The 14,399-nt window shown below is 44.3% G+C and overlaps 1 non-coding gene across 1 annotated transcript; it reads left to right on the forward strand.

Moving 5' to 3' along the window:
• The first annotated feature begins 2,303 nt into the window (after nucleotides 1–2,303).
• trnai-aau lies at nucleotides 2,304–2,377 on the forward strand. Its single transcript has one exon. It is a non-coding gene; the product is annotated as a tRNA-Ile (tRNA).
• The last annotated feature ends 12,022 nt before the right edge of the window (nucleotides 2,378–14,399 follow it).

Raw genomic sequence — 14,399 nt, forward strand, 5'->3', positions numbered from 1 at the left:
CTGTGCATGTGGCAGGTAGGACTACGTTTTTAAGAGCGTGATACATGGGAGAAATGCTGTGGCATGCACTTATTTCAAACAACAATCAATTATTTCAAGCAACAATCAAGCAATATCCACCAGCCACGTGATCAACCCAACACCAGCAGTTGACTCAAACAGACTCCAATGAACGTTCGTGAAAAGTGGGAATTTCTGCTTGACCACGTGGCCTAACAGACAAGGTGTCTGACTTCCGATCAGAAGATTGAGGGTTCAAGTCCCTTCGTGGTTTGTTGTGAGTCCTTGAGGAGCAGGCATGCGTTCCCATTTGGTTTGCAGCAGGCCAACCTCAGGTCCTTTATGTCATCCAAAATTGCTACACTGTTGTCAATTTCATGTCCTTCAACAGAGACTCTACGAGTTCTCAAACGAGGCTCGAATGGCCAGGTTGCGGACTGAAGCCATGAACTTGGCCTTATCAGGGGTTTTTTCTTCGTACCTCGCTTACTACATCCAAGATCAAATGACACATCCAAGATCAAATCATCGCGCTAACTTTAAGCTCGCTATTCCGGTTCTCCAAACACACCTGTTGTTGACGATTAGTATAGCTGGATGAAGTAATGTGAGATCACTGGGTGGCTTAACAGGGTCTACACATCGATAGTAGAAACATTTATCGGCAACCCTTTGATTGGTCGGCGAAAATGTCGAAGGAGCGTGCTCAGTATTTTTCGGAAGCAGAGCAAGAACTCTTGATTGAGGGATTTCAGGAGTTTCAGAGTTTAATTAAAACGCAATGGAACACTGCAAAGGCTGCAAAAGCAAGGAGAGAGGTCTGGCAGAAAGTTGCTGACAAATTAAACTCGTAAGTAATTTAATAATAATAATAATGGATTGGATTTATATAGCGCTTTTCAAGGCACCCAAAGCGCTTTACAATGCCACTATTCATTCACTCTCACATTCACACACTGGTGGAGGCAGCTACGGTTGTAGCCACAGCTGCCCTGGGGCAGACTGACAGAAGCGAGGCTGCCATATCGCGCCATCGGCCCCTCTGGCCAACACCAGTAGGCGGTAGGGTAAATTTATTATATTATATTACATTATATCATATTATATTATATTACATTATATCCTCTTTCACATTAGAGCCACAACAGGACCCACTAGAACATGGGAACAAGTAAAAGTGAAATATAGGAATATTCTACAGAATGGTAATATTTATCACTTATATTGCTTTTAGTCTCTTGAAAAGAGACCCTGAAATAATCTGTTTGTTTGTTTATAACAGCAACCAAGAAAAGGGCAGAGCAAAAAAAGACAGGTGGTGGTCCTGCACCCCCTCGTCAACAAGTTGGTTAAGTAAATAATACCCTCACGGGAAAATCGATATCTCTCTATGAGCACACTGTTGCGCTGAGCTAAAGGATCCTGTCTATCCCGCAATATACGCTGAATTCTGAAAACTCTCCTTATCAATCTTGCACCTTCCGCAATGGGTTGCTCGCGTACAAACGGACAGGACATGGCTGCGACAGACGTCCCAAATCCACCTTCGCTTTTATAGCCGTGGTCTCTCATCTTGATTACATAAAGTAATTTACTATTACTACTCTAAAATATGAATTACATCTGAAATAATCAAATACATGAAATAGAATGATTAATAGTACATTTCCCTTTTTTTAGGAAATGACCTGTATGTATCTGTATGAAATCAATAAAAGAATCAAATACTGCATTATCTTTAGTTACATTGATAATATTTATTTATGGTAAAACAGTGGTAAAATATCGCTGTTGCTTTCATATAAATGAAGTGGACATACCTGAGTGGCCGCGATCTAATCTTGTTTACATAAAGTAAGCCTGCTCCCGAGCAGGTTTACGCTTACGGATCTGTTGCTATGACAGCAAGTCCCGGATGAGCTTCGGAGAACCGAACGATCCAAGATCACGCGAAATCGTCAACAATCAAATCCAGCTAACTTACTTAGCGAGGTACGAAGAACGGACCCCAGTGCCAGGCCCCAGTGGTCTTGGCTTAGAAGCAACCATAAAAAGTCAATAACATGCCATGACCTCAAGCGACACGGGTGAAAAAATCACAACTTGGAAGCAGGCTGTTGGTGGAACTCCACCTGCATAGGTGGCTTCTGATCAGTAGGAGCTTCCAAGAGTTGGCTTTCATTGGTACAGCTTGAAGTAATTTCTTGTAAACACACATTTCTCCTGTGTTCGTAACAGTTCTTCCACCCTCTTTTTTGGTATATTAGACACAAAAAAAGGTGTCACGTTAGGCACAAGTTGTGGGCCAGTTAGCTCAGCTGGTCAGAGCGTGGTGCTAATAACGCCAAGGTCATGGGTTCAATCCCCATACTGGCCATTCCAACAGCCATGCAAGGTGCTGTCTCATGATATACTGTGGATTTTATTGGGTGGGATCCAAGAAAAAACCTTTGCCAACTTCCAGGTGAGTGATGTACGCAACTACAAATGACAGCAAACCACAAAATTCACTGACACATAACACGGTAATGAATACATTACATGCTTAGCTACATGGGCAACCATCGAAGGTGCTATCTCATGATAGACTGTGCATAGTGATGTGACATTCTGTATCGAGGCTTCAAAGCTTGTGTCGAGTAATGGAGGGGGCGTTTCCGCGATGCGCGTAACGAGGCTTTCTTCATCTATGGGAGGAGCTGAAAATGATGACGTCCGAAGCCTCGCTGCCCGCCTGTACCACGTGACTGGTTCAGGAAGTGGTTCGAACTTTGCCGTGAGCTATGGCAGCGATATAAACCCCTCAAACTTCATTCAAAATGTGGGTGTTTGATGGAGAGTTGCGGTTAGTGAGAGTTTGGAGACAGTTTGGAGGTTTAGGAGAGTGAGGAGAGAAAGTCAGGAGAGAATGGAGCCAGCTAAGAAGAGGAGGATGTCCTCCCCTGTGTGGGAACATTTTGATCTTATTCCTCCCAACAAGGTATGTAAATTTCCAACTAATGATTTTCCGTACTGCCAGTATAAATATACACAGTATACTGCCATCACTACAATATACATGTTTTACACACTCCTTTTGTTGTTGACATTTACAGGCTGTGTGCAAAATGCCACACTTTTCAAATTCATGCCAACTAATATTTTTACGTCCAGTAGATGTCCTACTAGAGCAAATGAAGCTTCAAGACGCTTTGCGCTGGGGTGAACCAATTGAATGAAAAGCTTCAGTGCTTCATGAAGCTTCATCTGCCCATCACTAATGAACATAGTGATGACAGTCACCTTCACGCCAACTCAAACACATGATCACAATAAGCTTCTAGCTGATGTGATTGGTTGGTTAATTGTCATCATTCTCCATTCACAACTATACTGAGGAAAAGAGCCATTGAGCCGTCTCTGTAGGTTTAAAGGAAATAGTGGGTTTTAGCTTTTATACCACCTATCTTTTGCACAATACTGCTGAAAGTCGCAAGAGTGACTCCAACTCTTTACTTGACTCAGAATCTTTAGTCCACAGTGTTGACTCTTCATAAGAGACAGCTGCTCCACATCTGAATCCTGCAGGTTGTTGTTACCCAATTACTCCAGTTATTTCAGATGGGATGCGTGGGACTGAGAGCTGAAGTCAGAGTAGGACAGCTGATTTCTGATAATCCACAGCTGTCCAACCTTTATTAAACTTGATGAGATCAGATGTCTTAATATTTCATATTGTAACTTACAATGTATATTACTCTGTGTGTGTGGTAAAAACTGGATACCGCTTTTATTTTGTTTTTTATTTGATTTGATTTTTTATTTTGTTTTTTGTTGCGAAAGAGGCTCATTTTAAAAATCTACTGTATATACACTGCATATTTATCACACTACAGAGAAAAAAGAGGAGTTGATCGGCTTTTCTGTCGCGAGTTCGTGGCCCTTTCTCAATATGCGTACTTGTGCGTACTTGCGTTCTTGTGTACTTGTGATACGTCATCAGTCAAAGTACTGTTCCAATTCTAAGTACACATCAAGTCGAGAACGCGAAAAAGTCCCGGATGTGTTCTCGCTTCACCCGTTTTATCGAGCATGCATCAGTGGTGACTTGTGTGGACTTGGTACAGCTAAATATCCCAGAATGCATTTCGTCCAAAACTCAAACGCGGCAATGGCGGACGAGCGGGGCTAAAACCTTTTAAATATTACTCTTTCTGGGTCACAAAATAAACTTTTAAGTTATTTTCAAGCGAGAATGTAGCTGTGTAAACTTCAAATATCTGCTTGATTTATTAAGATACCATTTATTTCCAAACGCGCTCCGATGTTTTCGGAGACGTCTGTGACCCGCCAGCTACATACCAGACAGCGAGGTCGAGGATCATTAGAGCCAGCGAGAACAGCGGACTCCCGGCACATCATTTTCAACGGTCTCGAAATTACTTGCGTACTTAGAATTGAGAAAAGGCCCGTCTCTCTTGTTTGTTTGTTTATCGCCCACTTCGTGCCAGAAAGACGTAAGGTAAGTGACGGAAGTGACGGACAAGGTAAGTGACTCATGTTGTAACCAGTGTTGGGTAAGTTACTTTAACTTAGTAACTTAGTTACATTACTAGTTACCCCTATCAAAAGTAACTCAGTTACTTCAAGTTACTCGTTACTTTCAAAGTAACTAGTTACTAGGGAAAGTAACTTTGGTTTTACCCAGAATTCTCTTATTAATGTGTTGCTTCCCTAACTGGATACCCAGCAAGGATGCCAGTCTTCTAGCTTGCTTACATGTTAGCACTTTCCTGCCACAAGTACACTGTGCCACCTAATGGCCTGAACCTAAAATGGTTAAAATGGCAGTGTAGTAGTGCAAGTGCAAGTTAATGATGAAATGAATGAAACTAAATTAGAAATTAACAAAGTTTGTTTTATGTGTCACTTTTTTATCTGTGTGTTTTAATCTATTTCTATTGTTTCAACCCTCTACAAATGCAAACTCATCATTCTGGGGTTGTTACAGCAGTGTCTAAACATTGTACGTAGTATCACTAGGAAGAAGCAGTGGATCACAAAACACAACATACAGTGTGTTGAAACTTTTGAAAGATATTTATTTTTGCCATTTAAATGGACAGAAAGTATGCTTTTAGCAGTGCCAACATTAAACTGTACCTCAGACAATTTAGGACCTGTAGGTATCAAAGTAGGTATCAAAGTGCAAAAACATGTCACCAAAATCACCAACGAGCTGAATCAGTTCTACGCCCGTTTCGAGGTTAGCCAGGCGGCTAATGTTATCTACCGCCTGACTACCGAGGACAGTGACGTCATCAGCGAGAGACCGGTGACCAGCATCGCGGAGCATGACGTCCGAGCGGCACTGAGGAGAGTGAACACAAGGAAAGCGGCGGGGCCAGACGGCATCACCGGCCGTCTGCTGCGCTGCTGTGCTGACCAGCTAGCAGGTGTGTTCACTTACATCTTCAACGAGTCCCTGGCGAAGTCTGTGGTCCCCACATGCTTCAAAAGATCCACCATCATCCCTGTGCCCAAGAACAGCAAACCCTCATCCCTGAACGATTACCGGCCAGTTGCACTGACCTCGGTAGTAATGAAGGTGTTTGAGAGGCTGCTGAAGAACATCATCTCCTCCTCCATCCCAGACACCACAGATCCGCTGCAGTTCGCCTACAGATCCAACAGATCCACAGAGGATGCCATCGCCCACGTCCTACACACCACTCTCAGCCATGTGGACAAGAAACAGGGTAACTATGTGCGAATGCTGTTTGTTGATTACAGTTCAGCGTTTAACACAATAGTGCCCTGCAGACTGTTCACAAAGCTGAGGGATCTGGGACTTAACAGCCGTCTGTGTGCATGGGTGTTGGACTTCCTCACTGGCAGAACTCAGGTGGTGAGGGTGGGCAGGTGCTTCTCCAACAGCATCACCATCAACACAGGAGCACCTCATGGATGTGTCCTCTCGCCACTGCTCTACTCCCTCTACACTTCAGACTGTGTGGCCACCCATGGCTCCAACACCATTGTGAAGTTCCGGTTCAGAGGAAGGTCGCGCGCTGGACGGATCAATCGGTGGCCGCGTTACAGGACGCACTAGATGACGCAGACTGGGGCATGTTCAGAAACAGCTCCGATGATGATGTCAACGTGTTTACGGAAGCGGTTGTGGGATTCATCGGGAAACTAGCGGATGATACCGTGGAGACAAAGACTATCACAACGTTTCCCAACCAGAAGCCGTGGGTGGATAAAACCATCCGCGACGCTCTGAGATCCCGCACCGCTGCCTACAACATGGGACTCACGACGGGGGACATGGACCCGTACAAAGCCGCGTCATATAACGTGCGGAGGGCGGTGAAAGAGGCGAAGCAGCGCTACGGGAGGAAACTAGAGTCACAACTCCAACAGAGTGACTCTAGGAGCCTGTGGCGGGGACTAAGGACAATAACGGACTATAAAGCACCAACAACCGGTATGACGAACGCGGCCGTGACTCTGGCAGACGAGCTGAACACTTTCTATGCTCGCTTCGAGGCTGCAGCTAAGGACTCCAACGATGCTAGTGTTAGCGGCGCTAACGGCTGCAGACAGGAAGATACTGCCAGCACCGGAAACGTGCTCGTCATCTCCGAGCATGAAGTAAGGAGAGCCTTCAAGAGAGTGAACACCAGGAAAGCAGCAGGCCCAGACGGCATCCCAGGTCGTATCCTAAGAGACTGCGCATACCAGCTAGCTCCTGTGTTCACTGAGATATTCAACATCTCTTTATCTCAGTCGGTGATCCCCACATGCTTCAAAGAGTCCATCATTGTTCCTGTCCCGAAGAAACCCCACCCTGCTTCTCTCAATGACTATCGCCCTGTAGCCCTCACCTCAGTAGTGATGAAGTGCTTTGAACGCCTGGTCAGAGACTTCATCATTTCTTCACTACCAGACACACTAGACCCACTACAGTTCGCTTACCGTCCAAATCGTTCCACAGACGATGCCATCTCTCATCTCCTCCACACATCACTCACTCACTTGGACACTAGAAGGGGGAATTATGTTAAAATGCTCTTCATAGACTACAGCTCTGCATTTAACACCATAATTCCCTCCACACTCACCACCAAGCTGGAGCATCTGGGACTCAGCTCATCTATGTGTCTGTGGATCTCCAACTTCCTAACTGGCAGACCACAGGCAGTAAGGATGGGCGGACATGTCTCAGCCTCCACCACTCTCAGCACTGGAGCCCCCCAGGGGTGTGTTCTGAGCCCCCTGCTGTACTCTTTGTACACATATGACTGTGTGGCCACTACCAGCTCCACCACCATCATCAAGTTTGCTGACGACACCGTCGTGGTGGGCCTGATCTCTGATAACAACGAGACGGCCTACCTGAAGGAGATTAGGAATCTGGAGAACTGGTGCCAGAGGAACAACCTCCTTCTAAACGTCAGTAAGACAAAGGAGCTGATAGTGGACTTCAGCACTAAGCAGGAGAGGAACTACCAGACCCCTGTCATCAACGAGTGCCCAGTGGAGAGAGTGGACAGCTTCAAATACCTCGGAGTTCACATCACGCAGGACCTGTCATGGTCCTGTCACATCAACACCGTGGTGAAAAAGGCCCGTCAGCGTCTCTACCACCTCAGACGCTTGAGAGACTTCCAACTGCCCTCCAAGGTGCTCAGGAACTTTTACTCCTGCACCATAGAGAGCATCCTGACGGGAAACATCTTAACCTGGTTCGGGAACAGCACCATGCAGGACAGACGAGCTCTACAGAGGGTTGTGCAATCAGCTGAGCGCACCATCCGCTCCGAGCTCCCTGACCTGCACTCAATCTACAGCAGGCGGTGCTGGACCAAGGCCAGGAAGATCGTGAAGGACCTCAGCCATCCCAACAACAGACTGTTCTCTCTGTTGAGGTCAGGAAAGCGATTCCGCTCCCTGAAGACCAACACAGAGAGACTGAGGAGGAGCTTCTTCCCGCAGGCGATACGGTCTCTCAATCACACCACCACACAGTACTGACCCACACATATAGTTCTTACACACACACTGGACATTCTGGACATTGTTTTCACTTCATTACTTAAATCACGCTGCTGTTATTGTGTATATGCTGCTGTTATTGTGTATATATTTATTTATATTTCTTCATACATTCTTATATAGTTCTATATTGTGTATTTTGTTGTACAGTTATTTTATTTTCAACTTTAATTTATATATTTTATCTTATTCTCCCAGTTAAATTTACCCTTCATTCTAATTTGTGTTGTACAGTTATTTCATTTTTAACCTTAATTTATATTTTATTCCTTCCTAGTTAAATTTACCCTTTTTAATTTTTCATATTTATTTCCTATCTTATTCATAGCCTTTTCCTTTTTTGTTTTCTTTAGGTCACGAGCAGTTGTCCAAGCATTTCACTACATATCGTACTGTGTATGACTGTGTACGTGACAAATAAAATTTGAATTTGATTTTATTTGAATTTGAAGTTTGCTGACGACACAGTGGTGTTGGGTGCCATCTCCAACAACGATGAGGCGGCCTACATGGATGAAGTGAAGAATCTGGCATCGTGGTGCCAGGACAACCACCTCCAGCTGAACGTCAGCAAGACCAAGGAGCTGGTGGTGGACTTCAGAAGGGGTCAGCACAGAGACTACAAGCCCATTATCATCAATGGAGCTCCAGTGGAGAGGGTGCAGTCCTTCAAGTATCTTGGTGTCCACATCTCCTCAGACCTGACATGGGATGCCCACATTCAGGTCCAGACCAAAAAGGCTAGGCAGCGCCTGTATCACCTACGACAACTGAGGAAGTTCAGGGTCTCTCCAAAGATCCTCAGGATTTTCTATACAGGCGCTGTGGAGAGCATCCTCACACAGAACATGACATCGTGGTTTGGGAACAGCTGTGTGAAGGACCAAAAAGCTCTCCAGAGAGTGATCCGTACAGCAGAACGCTGCTGCAGGATTGCTCTCCCCCCGTTTCAGGACACCTACACCAGGAGATGCCGGACTAGAGCAGCGCAGATACTGAAGGACCCGTCCCATCCTGGCAACAAACTGTTCCAACTTCTGCAATCTGGTAAAAGGTTCCGCATCTTCCGGGCAAGGACAGAGAGACTCAAGAGGAGCTTCTATCCCCAAGCCATCCGTGCCCTAAACACACACACCCGCCCTCTCACATCATCTATAATTGACTGAGTCAGGACTCTTCCAGACACTAAACCAAGGCACAATGTACATTTCAATTCCTTTAATTTTAAATATGTTTATATTGTCTATCCTGTAAAATAGTCAGATGTCTATTCATATTAATGTACAGAATTCACCTGCTTGCTGCTACTACTGCACATTCACCCAATGTATATACTACATATATATATATATATATAATGTTTTTCCTCTACACCCCCCCCCCCCCCCCCCCAATTTTTTTGCACATGTCGAGGAGCATGTCAGGCTACATTTCACTGTGTGTTATACTTGTATAACTATGCATGTGACAAATAAAGAACCTTGAACCTTGAACATGTAGATAAATAAAATATAATGGTATTTTAAGTGCTTCAGAAGCCCAAGTTTCACTTGGAAATAACCCTACTTTACCTTGTAGAGTACCACTGAAGGCAACACATCATCATCATATGAGCACTACTCAACTTTGGTTCCATCAAACCAACGATTGTACCTCAAGAGGAGAAGCTTCTCAAACTTATGATCAGACAACTTGTTCCTCTTTGGAGTGAGAATCAGGTTTCCCAGGCTGAAAAGCCTTTCAACTGGTGCACTTGAAGGAGTAACTGCATTAAGTTTAAGAGAGAGTTTCTTTATCATTGGGAAATGATTCAGAGAGTCTAACCCTGTTGCTCCTGATTTGAGGTACGCGGCTACCTCACCTTCAGCAGTGGCATATATGTCCTCATTCTCTTCAAAGGAGAAGAACTCATCCTCTTTGCTAGAACCCGCGTGCTGTGTTGTGTTGGTGGCGCTGGTATCTGGTTGTAGCTGATCTTGCTCAGGGAGAAGTTTTCGACACTCTACCAGCAGACGTGCCTTTGCGAGGTCCTTCCGCGCCTGGTCATGTAGCCAACGAAGCTTAAATTTTGGTAGTGTCACAGCAGCCAGCAAAGCATCTTCACTTCCAAGGACATGTGCAAACCTTGTTTTGACTGCCTGTAATAACGACACAGTAAAAGTGCAAAAAACATTTTTGCATGAGAAAGTATGCATTGTTTCAACATTAAATTAATTAAACATTAACAGCATGCTGTAGTTTTATATAGAATGTATTTTAATTTGTAAATAGTGTGTATTTTACTACGTTGTATTTATTTTATTTATTTATTGGGGTTAAGTATCTGTAACTGTAACAGCATTCACTTGCATGTGAACAGCACAGCACAATATAAAAAGCAATTGAGTAAAACATTTCATTAAAGATAAACACAAATGAAAATATCATCTCTTACCTGGACAACTGTATCTGGTAGCCCAACAAGAATTTGCAGACCATTTTTTATAGCCAGATTCTTGGTCATCAGCGATTCCAGTGTGGGTAGGAGTGTGCGATAAAAACAATGGTCTTCTCCTTGAAGAATGTCCAGTGCCACAGTAAGCATCAGTACTCTCTGATACACTGATGCTCCCTCTCATTGAAACATTTCAACTGTAATGTGGATGAGATTGTGTTCAGCTCCACCACAGGTATCTTTGAAATTCTCTCCAGAGTATAATAGAACGAGTTCCACCTTGTTGTGCAAGGTACTAGTAGCTTCTTTGTAATAATGTCTTCCACAATCTCAGCAGCCACTGTGGAACGACTGGCCTTGTTCCACAGCCCTGCACATTTTGTGGTGGCACTTCTGTAGATGGTTTTTGTTGCAGCTTCAGACAATAGCCACTTCTCCACATCAGTGCAAGAGATAAGATTCATTGTGTACGATGCACATCTCTGATGTGGCGGTAAAGAAATTGCATCATCAACATTATCAGCACCATTCTGCAGCACATCCCCAATCGAAACAAAAGTCACCTCATCCTCCTCATATTCAGAGTCATCTGACTCAGGTGGTGGCTGGTACACTTTAAAAGCTTTGACAAAATTGGAGCCATTATCCGTTACAGTTGATGTGATTTTAAACGATGAGATGGGCCATGAGATGAGTTAATGTTGTCCAGCTCAGATGCAATACTGTCATACGTATGTCGACCCATAAATCGCCTGCATGCCAGCGCTGCTTTCTCACGTTTCATGTTTTGTGCATTTATCCAATGCGCGGTCACGCCAAGAAAACTTTTATTATGCACAGTCCAAATGTCTGCTGTTGTGGAGATGTATTCTACCATGTCAAGTGTATTTTTGAGCTCTGACTCCATGTTGGCATATTCTTGGTCTAGGAAACTGGAAAATGTCTTTCTGGATGGTGCCTTCCCAGCTCTCCCTCGCACAGGTATATGACTAATCAGTTGTCTGAAAGCATGGGACTCAACCGTTGAGATGGGTTTCATGTCTTCCACAACATACCTGGCAATCAGCCTGTGTAGCTGGGGCTGGGTGATGGACTGTGCAGCAGGCTGTCCGAAATCAAGCTTTCGTTGTTTTGCTGGAATAGCGTCAACGGAGCTAGAGTCACCGGCGTTGCATTCGGGTTCTTTTTCAACTAAGTTGGTAGATGCATGCTGTTTCTGAAGATGTTTCATCAGATTAGAATTGCTAGTCTTTGATGTCGAAAGAGTTTTAGAACCTCCACAGAGAGTACAGTTCACGACAATATTCCTGTCTTTTACCACCAGAAAGGAGAAATAATGTGAATATTTCCAGGAGAGAAAACCCATGCCTGGACCATCTTCGACTGCTGCCATGATTGTAGCTTATGTCACAGTGTCACGTGCCCTTTTTATGTCCAACACGGAAACTGCAGTCGTGGTGCTTTCCTTTGTACTCGGGACTCGGAAATTCGGGACTGCAGATGAGCTGCATATGTGTTTAGTAGTAATTTGTTTTTGTAGAGGGCTAGCAAAACAAGCGTTTTCGAGGGCGTCGCCATATTGGAATGCAGACCTCTCCAACGAGGCTAACCAGAACGCCATTTACTCGAGTGTGACATTATTCTCAGGTTCGTGTTCCGATTTCCGAGGTAAGTCGAACGCAACACACGAAGTAACGAATAACGACCCTATCTAAATCCCAGTAACGAGTAACGTGTTCCTGATTTTGGCATAATAACTAGTTAACGTGCTCGTTACCGCAATAATAACGTAGTTACTGTAACGCATTACTTAATAACACGTTAGTCCCAACACTGGTTGTAACTGACGTCAGATTTTGGCAGAAAATTAAAGCGAATGGTAGTTTAGAATTGAACAAATTCCTTTAAGCTTCAGTATTACAAAATACACTTATCAATTGTCTTATAACTAACAACATTTGTCTAAGTCATCTCCAACACCCTGGAGAACAACGGGGAGAGTTTAGAGGCTCTCCAAGATTACATTGATCAGTGCTTCCAGAATCTTGTGATGAAGAAGGCCCAGAATGCAGCTTCCCTGGCCAAATCTGACACGCCGCCGTCGAAAAGACTTCGCCCGGCAGATTCCCCCGGCACAACATCGCCAGCCGGCAAAGATATTGTTGACATACTGGAGTCAATCAACCAATGATTGTCCAGTTTTGATGCAAGGCTGTCCTTGGTGGAGATTCTTCACCAGGAATTTAAATCCTTGCGAGAATCCCTGGAGTTCAGCCAGCAGCAGGTGGAAACACTCGCTGCTGAAAATGCCACGCTAAGGGAGTCTGTGAAATGTCTCACAGACAATGATACCCAGCTAAATAGAGAAAATAAAAAAATAAAAGAAACAGTTATTTATCTGCAAGCTCGTGGCATGCGTGATAATCTTGTATTTTCTGGTATTCCAGAAGACGCGGAGACTACAGTGAAAAGCTTCATCAAAACCCACCTGAAGCTGCCGTAGGACACGGTGAAGAACATCGCCTTTGATAGAGGGCATCGCATCGGCCACATGCGGGCTGCAACCGGGAGACCATGTCCTATTGTGGCCAGATTTGGCTACTTCAAACAAAAGCAACATGTGAAAAGCCGCGAACGACCAGTTCCCCAAAGAGATCCTGGAACGATGCAGGGTCCTCTTCCCAATCCGATGCGGCTTCATCCAGAAGGGCTCCCGCGCTGTCATCGCTGTGGACCGGCTGTACGTGGACGGACAGCTTCACCGCGACCCCGGCATCACTCCGTGGCTGTATGAACTTCACACCAGATAAGAATCCGCTACACCCTTTTCATATCCACTCACACTAACTTGCATTAACATCTGTTTAACTTACCAGTATCATATCGCATCGTAAGTGTGATATCATAGCAGAATTAACACCTTCACTCTCCGTCAATGGTTTGATTGGAATGTTTCCGTTTTTTTTCCTTCTCATTTTTTTTCCCCCTCTTGTTTTTATGCTGCTCACCCTTGTCCTTGGTTTCTTTCTTTTTTGTTTTTCTTTCACTGCTTCGATCACCTGCTTCCACATTCATCCACAAACAACATCCTTTATTTCGACATACGCACAGCACAATCACGCACAATCATGCGCTCAACGGCAGCACATTTACATCAGTCAGACAGCGCACACAGACGTACAGGATACACACACTTAAGCCAAGCATACTCATATTAGTAAATATGCACACACATAGTCAAACTCAGGGAGCATCTCGCCACACATTTTTTTCTCTCTCTCCTTCTCTTTATTTACGAACAAGTGATGTATTCTCTCCACCTGTCTAAGCGACACACACAGCGTACACCCCTAGTTATACACAGACATCTATGGGCGCACTAAGGTTTGTTACATGGAATGTAAATGGAGCTGGCTCCAGAGAAAAGAGGTTAAAAATATTTAACCAACTCAAAAAACTACAGGCAGACGTTGTCCTTTTACAAGAGACCCACAGACCTCTTAGAGGTTTGAATGAACTTGAAACACCTGAGTTTCCTAATGTGATTTCAGCTTGTTATAATTCTAGACAAAGGAGAGTAGCAATTTTAAAACATAAAAATATTAATTTCACAGCACTCGATACAGTTATAGATCCAGAGGGCAGATTCTTAATCATTAAACTATCTATACTTGATAAAAAGCTATGTATTGCAAGTGTATATGGTCCAAATGTTGATGATCCCTCATTCTTTCACGGTTGTTTCAGTGCACTCTCTGAACACTTAGATGGCACACTTGTTCTTGGAGGCGACTTCAACCTTGGACTAAATGAAGAAATGGATAGGCTCAATACAGCAGGAACTCAGCGCAATTGGCAATCCACAAATATAATCAAACAGTATATGGGCGACTTTGGTCTTTGCGATGCATGGCGCTCCCTACAC

Source organism: Simochromis diagramma, unplaced genomic scaffold (genome assembly GCF_900408965.1).
Source record: "Simochromis diagramma unplaced genomic scaffold, fSimDia1.1 OVJJ01000107.1, whole genome shotgun sequence".
Classification (NCBI taxonomy): domain Eukaryota; kingdom Metazoa; phylum Chordata; class Actinopteri; order Cichliformes; family Cichlidae; genus Simochromis; species Simochromis diagramma.